This window comes from Lemur catta, chromosome 1 (assembly GCF_020740605.2).
Source record: "Lemur catta isolate mLemCat1 chromosome 1, mLemCat1.pri, whole genome shotgun sequence".
Classification (NCBI taxonomy): domain Eukaryota; kingdom Metazoa; phylum Chordata; class Mammalia; order Primates; family Lemuridae; genus Lemur; species Lemur catta.
In genome coordinates, this window is record NC_059128.1 from 140,606,573 (window position 1) to 140,617,557 (window position 10,985).

The window sequence follows — 10,985 nt, forward strand, 5'->3', positions numbered from 1 at the left end:
CTATCCTCCAGTAGCCACTGATCTGCTTTCTGTCACTCCCAGATTTTTATATAAATAGAATCATACAGTTTGTACTTTGTTTGGCCTGGCTTCTTTTACTCAGCATAATTATTTTGAGATTCGTAAGTGTCGTGGCCCGTATCAATAGTTCATTCCCTTTTATGGCTGAGTAGCACTCCACTGTACAAAGATACATTCTCTTCTTGATGGGCACGTGGGTTGTTTTCATTTTTCACTATTACAAACAAAGCTGCTATGAACACTAATGCACACATCTTTGTATCAACACCGTATGATTTCCTTGCTCCTGGGTAAATATCTAGGAGTGGAATAGCTGCAGCAAAAGTTAGATGTATATTTAACTTTTTAAGAAACTGCCAAACTGTTTTGTAAAGCGATTGTACAATTTTATTTTCTTACCCAGCAGTGTCTGAGAGTGAATGAGAGCTCCAGGACTCCCCGTTTCACCATGATTTGGTAAGGTCGGTCTTTTTCTTTTTAGCCATTCTAATAGATGGGTAGTGGTAGCTCATTGTACATTTAATTTTTGTTCCTTAATAACTGATGATATTGGGAATCTTTTACTGTGCTTATTTCACATGTTCTTTGGTTGCTTGCTTTTTTATTGTTGAGTTTTCAGTATTCTTTATATGTTCTGGATACAATTCCTTCATCAGGTATATAATTTACGAGTTTCATCCTACTCTGTGAGTTGTCTTTTCACTCTCTTATTGATGTCTCTCAAAGTTTTTTTTTTTTTATTTGGATGAAGTACAATTTACCAGCTTTTGGATCATGCTTTTAGAGCTGGATCTAAGAAGTCATTGTCTACCCAAAGTTACAAAAATTTTTCTCTGATGTTTTCTTCTAGAAGTTTTATAGTTTCAAGTTTCATATTTAGGTGTGAGTCAGTCTCAATATGGTACAAGGATCAAAGTTTGGTTATTTATTTGCATGTAGATGTCCAATTGGTCTAGTACCATATACTAAAACTGCCATTTTTTCACTGTATTGCCTTTGTACGTTTGTTGGAAATCAGTCGTCCATATATGTATGGGTCTTTTTTCTTCATAAGCATAGGTTCCCTATTCTGTGGCCTTGATCAATCTATCTTTGTGTCAAAACCACACTGTTTTGATTATCACAGCTTAGTAATATTCTGCAACCACAGTGCTAGCTTTCCAACTGTGTTCTTCTTTGTCAAAGTTATTTGGTTCTTTTAGGTCCTTTGCATTTCTGTATGAATTTTAGTTGATTTCTACCCAAAAATCTGCTGGGATTTTGATGGGTATTGCGTTAAATCTATAGATCCCTTTGGGGAGAACTGACATGTTAACAATATTGAGCCTTCTGACCCATAAATCCAGTATGTCCATTTATTTAGGTCTTTAATTTTCTCCACAATGTTTTATGTTTCCAGGGTATAAATTTTTACCTCTTTTATCAGATTTATTTCCAAGTACTTCATAATTTTGATGGGATCCAAACTGGTGTACTATGCATTAATAGAAATACAGTTTACTTTCATGTATACATTTTGTATCTTGCCAGCTAGTGAAACTTATTAGTTCTAGGAGCTTTTTTTATTAAGATTCCATCCAGTTTTTTACACAATCATGTTGTCTGCAAAAAGTTTCATTTCTCTCTTTTCAATATAAGTGTCTTTCATGTTGCAATTTTATAATGCATTCTTCCTGCCAGCACTGGCTAAAACCTCCAGTACAATGTTGAATAAGCAGAGGGCAGACATCAGTGTCTTGTTCCTGATCTCAGGGAAAAAACATTCAGTCTTTCACCATTAAATGTGATATCAACAGTGTATTTTTCTATTGTTAAGCGAGGAAATTTCAGATAGAGGAAATTCCCTTCTATTCCTAGTTTGCTGAGACTTTTTATTAGGAATAGATGGGGAATTTTGTCAAATCCTTTTCTCCCTCTATTGAGATAATTATGTGGTTTTTCTCTTTTAGTTTGTATGATGAATTATATAAATTGATTTTTGAATGTTCCACAAAGTTTGCATTCCTGGCATTAACCCAATATGGTCATGATGAATGTTCTTTTTATTAATTGTCAGATTCAATTTGTTAAAATGTTGTCTGGAATGCTTACATCTGTGTTCATAAGGGATACTGAACTGTAGCTTTTTTATTCTTATTGCATTTTTGCTTATGCTAATGGAGTGATGCTGGTCTCATACAATGAGTTGGGAAGCGTCCCTCTCATTTAATTTTCTGGAAGAGTTTGTGTAGAATTGCTGTTATTTCATCCTTAAATATTTGGTAGAATTTACCAGTGGAGTGCTCTTGTCTGGAGCTTACTTTGTGAAAAAATTTAAAATTCAATTTCTTATTAGATATGGAGCTCTTCAGAGGTTATCTATTTCCTGTTGAGTGAGCTTTGAAAATTTCTGTCTTGCAAGGAATTTATCCATTTCATTTAAGTCAGGGGTAGGCCCGTAGCCTGCAAGCTAAGGATGTTTTCATATTTTTAAGGTTGAAAAAAAAATATGTGGCATAGACCACACATGGCCCTTAAAGTCTAAATATTTACAATCTGGGCCTCTACAGAAAAAATCTGCTGATCTTGATCTAAGTTGTCAAATTTATTGGTATAAAGTTGTTCATAGTATCTGTGATTATCCTTTACATATCTGTAGAATCTGTAATGATGTCACATCTTTCAGTTTTGGTATTTATAAATTGTGCTTTCTCTTTCGTCTCCATCAGTGTAGCTAGATTAGCAATTTTTTTGATCTTCTCGTAGAAGCAGCATTTAGTTTCATCTATTTTCTCTGCCATTTTCTGTTTTCTATTCCTCTGTGATCTTTATGATTTCCTTTCTTCCACTTATTTTGTGTTTCATCAGCTCTTCTTTTTGCAGTTTCTTAGTGTGGAAGCTGAAGTCATTGATTTGGAACTTTTCTGTTTCTAACAGAGGGGTTTAGTGCTAAAAGGTCCTGCATAATATTGCTTTAGTGCTATCCTACAAATATTTGATGTACTGTATTTCTGATTTTTATCCAAATCAAAATATTTTCTAATTCCCATTTATTTGGCCCATTGATTATTTAGAAGTATAGTATCTTGGTTTTAAACACTTGGAGATTTCTAATTAATTCATTCGTTTATTTTTGTCATTTATCTACTTTGTATCACTTCTATACTTTAAAATTCACTGAGACTTGTTTCATGGCCCAGACTATGGTCTCTTGTATTAATTGGTCCACATGCATTTGAAAAGAATGTGCATTCTGTTGTAAGGTGTAATGTTCTACAAATGTCAAGTAGGTCAAATTGTTTCAAGTGTTGTTCAATCCTTTTATATTCTTACTGATTTCCTGTCTACTTGTCCTATCAGTTATTGAGGGAAGAATGTTGAAATCTCTGACTCTTGTGGGTTTGTCTATTTCTCCCATTAGTTTTTGCTTTATGTATTTTGAATCTGTTATTAGATGCATAAAAGTTTAGGATTGCTATGTCCTCTTGATAAACTGATGAACTGACCACCTTATCATTGTCAAATGACTCTACTTATTCCCGGTAGTAGTCTTTGCCCCGAAATTTACTTTGTCTACTCTAAATAGAGTCACTGCAGCTTTCTTTTGATCAATGTACTAGTTTCTTAGTGCTGCTGTAAGAAAATAAGAAACCCTTCAGAAAATAGGTAGCTTAAAACAACAGAAATTTGTTCTTTACAGTTCTGGAGGCTAGAAGTCCAAAATCAAGGTATGAGCATGGTCATGCTCTCTTAAGAGCATTAATTCAAAAAGTTCCAAATAGCATATAATCATCTACATTAGGTATGGGTGAGATTCTGGGTATGAGCCAATCTGGGACAATTTCTGTACATCGGTGGACCAGTGATACTAGGAAACAAGTTATCCTGCTTCCAAAGTACAGTGGTGGGTCAAGCATATGGCAGGTATTCCTGTTCCAAAAGGAAGAAAACTTAAGAAATAAAGGGGTTACTGGTCTAAAGTAAGTTCACAACCCAGCAGGGAAAGTTCCCTTAGTTTTCAGGGCCTCAGAATAATTCTTCGCGGCTTGATCCACCCTCTGAGCCCACAGAGACTGAGCTAGCTCCTGCCTCTGGGCCTGTGGGGCCCACGTTGGCCCCTCCCCTGGGTCTGCCTCTCTGGTTTCTGCCTCTGCTTTTCTGCCTGTAGAAGCCATTCTTTTTTTTTTCTTGAAAGTAGATCATGTTTGTCGTTGAGTAGTTCCATCAGCCTGTTTCCTGCCTGTGGGACCCTAGAAGTCCGATAGCCTTCCTTCATTTCATTCTGCCTCTGTTCCCTCCAGTACAAGCTGTCACTGTCTTTGCTGATAAAACATTTCCAAAAACCTTGTTGATGGTGTATGCCATGGGACCCATGCTATGACACAAGAGGATTCTCCACGGATCCTTCCTTGATGACTCACCTCTATTCCTGGCTTCCGCGGAGACGGCTGCTTGGACCCACCAGTCACATGCCTGATGTCTTCCCCAATGGTCTGTCCAGCCACACCCTTGGCCCTGTCTCCAGAGCATACTATTTGAACAGACTGAGGACTTTCCAAACTATCAAGTGCGGATTCTTTTTTGCTCAATAGTTCCTTCCTCAATTCATCTCTTGTCTCTCTCATTTTACTATAAGCAACAAGGAGAAACCAGGCAATACTTTCCATATTCTGGTTGGAAATCTCTTCAGCTAATATCCAGGTTCATTTCTTACAAGTTCTACTTTCCACCAAACATCAGCATGCAATTCAGTCAGGTTTTGTGCCACTTTCTAACAAGGATGGCCTTTCCTCCACATATTCTGAGACCTCACCAGAAGCACCAGAAATGTTCATATTTTTGCCAACATGTTGTTCATGACAACATACGCCTTCTCTACGATGAGAGCAGCTTTCTCTACCATGGTGTTCCGTTTCTTCTGAACCCCCACCAGAAACATCTTTAGTGTCCATTATTTCTACCAGTAATCTCTTCAAAGGCAATCTAGGCTTTTTCTATCATGTGCCTCAAAATTCTCCCAGCCTCTACCCATTACTCAATTCCACAACCACTTCCACATTATTAGGTATTTTTACAACAGTATGTCATTTCCCAGTACCAAAATCTATACTAGCTTCTTAGGGCTGCCATAATTACAGATGGTCTCTGACTTACGATTGTCCAACTTTACGATGGGTTGATCAGGATGTGACCCCACCATAAGTCAAGGAACATCTGTACCAGAAACTAAGTGGCTTAAAACAATAAAAATTTATTCTCTCACAGTTCTGGAAGATACAAGTCTGAGATCAAGGTGTTGGCAGGGCCATGCTCTGTCTGAAAACTCTGGGGAAAAACCTCTCACCTCTTCCTAACTTCTGGTTTGCTGACAATACTTGGTATTCCTTGGCTTGCAGCTGCATCACTCTACTCTATGCCTCTGTTGTCACAGGTCCTTCTCTGTGTGTTTCCGTGTCTCTGTATCTCCTCTTCTTGTAAGAACACCAGTCATACTGGATATGGGGCCCACCCTAATCCAATACGCCCTCAGCTTACTTAGTTACATCTTCAGGGACCCATTTCCAAATAAGGTCATATTCTGAGATTCTGGATAGACATGACTTTTGGGAGTCCCCCAGGCTCCTCCTTCCCACCTCCCTACACCTTGAGCCATGACCTGGAAACTATCAAGACAGTAACTGGGGGCAACTTAGAGGTTACCTCATTTGGCTTGGAAGGATCACTATCCTTCATTGTCTTGTGTCTAGTGCCTTGCTATTTTTTCTGAAAATATAATTTTATATATTTCAAAAAGTATATTAAATATATACTTTAACATATATATTTATATATATATTTAATATATACTTTAACATATATATTTATATATATATATTTAATATATTTTGTAAGGTAACAGGTAAGTCCCTGCTACTTCATCTTGGTCACAAGTAGAAATCTCCCAGCTAAATTTTCTTGAGCTGGAAAATACGTTTTCAATTTCAATTACAATTCAAAGTAAGGTTCAAAATGTATAGAGTGGGTAACACTGTCAAATTCACATCCACAAGGCTAATATTTCTTTCTTGGGCAAGTATCACTGGAGGGTAAGTCCATGGAGACCACAAGAGACAGCATAGAACTGTGGGCTCAGGAATCTGACCTCCTGGGTTCAAGTCCTTATTCTACAACCTATCAACTATGTGACTTCAGGCATGTTTCGTCACCTTTATACCTGTACAGTGTCTCATCTACAAAATGTAGTTAAATACACATTCTTGTGAGGATTTAACGTGGTATCACAGCACAGTGCCAGGCAGGTAGCAATCTGCACATTCAGTTCTCAATATTCTCAATCAATATTGACACTTGGTATGACTTCTACTTCACAATGTTGCCTAGAGATTACAGGTGGAGCAAAGTGGAAGAAATTCTTTAAAAATACAGCTCTGGGTTTTTCTAAATGGACATTTTCCAGCTTGTAAACAGAGTATGAAATAATATTAGATTTCCAGTGGGTCCATCATCAGCGTGAGTTCACCACAAAGGAGGAACTTATTGCTGTGCAAAGTAAGTGTGTGAACTGGCTTAGTACCGTTTACACTATGCCTGTCAAGCTGCCTATGTTCAGTACAAATTCTTTTTTTCAGACAGTACATTTTATAGTTGATCACAGTAACTTGCACTTTCTAATTAACTGTGTATGTCCTAAGTTCAGAAATGCCTTTATTACCAACTGCCTAAAATTCAGACCTGTTAGTAGGACTGAAAGTGATAAAAACCAGTACCTGTGAAGTCTCTGTGGTAAAGAACTGTCACATTATCTCTTAAACTGCCTGTGTATTTGTGGCTTTGATAAAGAAGACCCACTTCAGAACAATAGCAGAAAAATCGAGTTACTCAGAATCTCGCTATGTGGTCAGGCTACTTACAATATCAAAGCTTAGCAATTTTAGACATTACATTAAAACCATCATGTTGGTGGCTCTTGAACGGGTTAGATGATTCATCACAGGAAATCCAGTGGCATGTTACCAACTCTTATACTCAGACCCCAATTTTATTCTATTTGGCTCTTCCTAATCCATTTTAAAGCTTACATTCTTCTTCTTCTTTGTGATTCGTGTGTTGGCCTCTGGCCCAAAGTGGTAAACTTCTGAGATTACTTTCATTTTTTTTTTTTGCCCAAAATGAAAAAAATCTATCTCTGGGAGTTTCTTGGCCCTGTAAGAATCAGGTTAAAAACATTTTTTGCTCAAACTATCTTTAAGGTTCTAACTCACACTCACGCCTGTGATGGCTCACACAGTCATTCTCGTCCAGAAACTGTAGAAGAGACCCTGTGCTCACCGTCCTAGACTGGGCTTGCCCCGGGACACCTGAGCAGGAGGCCAAGGCCACGGCTTTAGGTGCCACATCCCTGTTCAAGAACACAGTGACAGCTCTGTCCGCTATTAATCCTGCATTCTATTCCCGCCTGACTCCTGGGTTTAAGCTTTTGTTCCCAACCTCATGACACTTGATAAAGAAACCAGCACGGACCCGCAAAGTAACTGTTGGAGGCCTCTGATATCATGACACTCCTGTAATCTCAGGGCTCGAGTAATTAAGATCTTTCTATATGTGTAATTGCTTCCAAGCAGCTCGGTAACGTGCTGTGTGGCCTTGAGCGAGTAATTTACCCTCTCTCGCGTCTCTGCGTGAAACGCCCTGCATCTGTGAAATAAGAATTTTACTGACCTCCCTCGTTGGGAGTTGGGCTGGCTTAATTTGTGGCTGTATTTAAAGGGCAGTTAATTCTAAATCTCGCTTGAAAGCAAAATGTGAGAGTGTTCTGTTGTAATGCTAGCCAGGGTGTCCTACAGGGGACAGTGTTAGAAAGGACACAGTGAAGAGGAAACAGTCACAAATACAGAGGGGAAAGAAAAAAAAACAGGGGAACATTTTCCTTTTGGGCACTTTCTTTGCTCTACTTTCAATTCCTGTTACCTCCACACACAAGTAAGGAATAAATAGCCAGACCTAACCCTCCCTGACAAACACAGCGTTGTTCTGTGTTAGCCTCACACAGTAACAACAGAAGTCCTCTTTGTATGTTTTTTATCTTCTAAATTCATACCCAATGCCTTCCTCCAGGATCGATCTATAAAACTTAGGAGTGAGACTGGTAGTTTTCCAGTGAATTGGAGCGATATGTGGAGCCGGATGACAGATCAGGGGGGTGACCAGTTGTCCAAATTCACTGTGTCCCAGATAGTTCAAATCACAATGGGAACTTACTTTGCCATTGCTATATAAGGCAAACAGCAACGATTAAAAACCCATTAATGAGACTGCTTGGGGGAATGGAACATTTAAAATTTGAAATGAATTGAAATTTCTATTTCTTTACAGTTTGAAACGCTCTTAAAAGTGAAGCAGTTCACCGTGAATAGTCACCGTCTACAGGAACCAAAAAGTTTACTTTCACTCATGGATGGAGGGGGCCTGAGGAGCCGCCATTCTGCACGTCAGTGTGTGCTCAAGAGCGAGCCCAGGAGATGGGGATGGATATACAGAGCTACGGGGGTGAGGCAGAAAGACCGCAGGGTTGGGTCCAGGGTTCTAGCTTGGTAAGTGACCTTGAACAAGAGACTGGACGTCTGTGGTCCCTAGGGAAGCTTCCTGCTCAAACAGTCTCTGTGACCCTAAAAATATTCTAGAAGCTGTTTGGATTTTTAGCAAATCCACTCTATTTTCTCCTTTTCATACTAATTGTGTCTTGCTCTCTAAAGTGGAGTTCAAGAAAGCGCTAAAAAAATGTAGATAATTAAGAGTTTTTATTTATTTGGGCACTAATTAAATAAAGGTTTCACTGCGTATCAGCGGTTGTGCTACTGGATGAATGCCCATGTCTTAAAATAACGCAAAACTTTAAGACAAGCATAAAGAATAAGCCTCGCAAACAATACCCCTCAACGGTCGTTAAGGCCTTGTATGTTCTAGTACTCAGTACACATGGTGTCATTTGGTCCCCACAACGATCCCATGAGGATTGAGGGCCTGATATTAACAACACTTTACAGATGAAACAACAGGCTTGGAGTGATTAACAGACTCTTCCAAAATCGCAGAGGTAATAAGTGACAGAATTGAGACTTGAAGCCAGAGGTGATGTGACCTCCAGCCCTGTTGCTCTGTAAATCCATCCAGTCTGCTCGTGTTGTTAACAAACATTGAAGCAACTGCCGAGGAGGGGAATGCACTGAAGCCTGCAGTCGGATCTGGGTGGAAGTCCAGCTCTGCCTCTTACAAGCTGTCCAAGCTATGCCAACTATCTGAGCTGCTGTTTGTTCATTTGAAAAACAGGAACTAGGACACATACCTCTCAAGGTTGTTCTAAGGGTGCAATTCCATGAGCTAATATATGTAAGTAGCGAGTACTGTATCTGGCACCTAAAATATATGTAGTTAAATGTGTCTGTTATTATTTTCACCATTACTGATAATGAAAGAGAAATCTTTAGGATTTTGTTATGTCCAACACTAACAGCTATTCTTTCAAACATGGAATAGCAATGCTTCCATGGAGTTTGACTATCAGGGTTGCTCAAATACTGCGTGCCCCCCAGGTAACCTCCTTTGGCTAAGGATTTATTTCAGAGAGGGTTAACAGCACAGTCTATTCCCAGTTGCTCACACTAATGTATGAGAAAAGCAGTGTGAATAATCCTAAACAGATAGTCCAAAAATTACTTACATTTGTTTTTACTTAAAGTATGTATCTCTAATCTTCTAGAAATAACTTTAAACACATGAGAAAAAAAACCCACAATGAATGCTAAGCTTCCCCACTACATTCTTCTGTTGAATCACTTTCCTTTCTCGTCTTTGTTATGGAAAAGGGAAGACAGCACCTTGCACTCTGACGTGGACAGTAACCCAGACCAGAGTTCACCTCTCTCAGCAAACATCCCACCCTCCAGGGTGGAGGGGTGCTTAGTGCTTCAAGAAGAGTTTGCTTTCTACAAATGGACTAATCATAAACACACAAACACAAAATTGCCATCCATGTTAATCGGATTGGGTGGAAAAAAAATCAGTAAAATTATAAAGCAACAGTTTCAAGAATTGTTATAATGAATAACTGAATTTTATATTAAAATTAACGTTTTTAGTTGAAGCTCAGCCAGTCTTGTATGTTGGCCCAGATAATGTAGCTGGTGAGGGGCAGAGGGAACATGCACCTCTGTGTCCATGAACTCTGAGCCTGTGGTCTTTCCTCCACACCTCACTGCCCATGGTATGGACAACCTGCTCCTGAGCAATCCATGCCTAGATCTGATGCTATATGGAAATAACACAGATCTCCATAAATGTGGACAATCGTCATGCTGATCTTCAAAAATGTAAGTCATCATTCTCATTCTCTTTGGCCGTGCATTTTACTCTCCTTTTGAACAGGCAAGTAAAACAGTCATGAGAACTAATCACATCCATATGTCATTAAAATTTACCAAGTTTGGGTTTGGGGCTAAAAAAAAAAAAAAAACCCTCCTCATCATGACTTTGACCCCATTGTTTACATCTTAGGAATGTGCACACCTTTGATTTTAGGCTACAGATTTAAGTTTAAAGTTGATCCACATTTGTCTAGGACTTTCCTCACGTAACTCTCCCATGTTTATCACATACAGCAAAGACTGTACTACTTCAGGAAGAGAAGTGGTTCTTGAAGATTTCAGATGAGCTATTTACTTTTCTTAGAATCAGAACCAGAGTTTAAGCCGTGTTACTTTGGGTGACTCTCCTATGTGACACTATTCCGTGGCTACCCCCTGGGAGGAAGGGAGATCCTTTATGTTTTCTTGGCCAGCAGGTGTATGGCTGGAGGTGACAGAAGTGGGTTCCTGAGGTCAGTACCCGAGCCCAGGCTCCATTTGCCCATGACATTGATCAGAAAGCAAAGGTCAGACTGACAAGAGCCAGAGATCACTGGAGGTTTTTAAAAAATCAAACATCACCTG

The 10,985-nt window shown here is 39.0% G+C and overlaps 1 long non-coding RNA gene across 1 annotated transcript; it reads left to right on the forward strand.

The window, feature by feature from the left end:
• The first annotated feature begins 238 nt into the window (after window positions 1-238).
• LOC123626795 lies at window positions 239-10,141 on the forward strand. Its single transcript, XR_006731015.1, has 4 exons — window positions 239-311; window positions 425-477; window positions 8,374-9,387; window positions 9,864-10,141. It is a non-coding gene; the product is annotated as an uncharacterized LOC123626795 (long non-coding RNA).
• The last annotated feature ends 844 nt before the right edge of the window (window positions 10,142-10,985 follow it).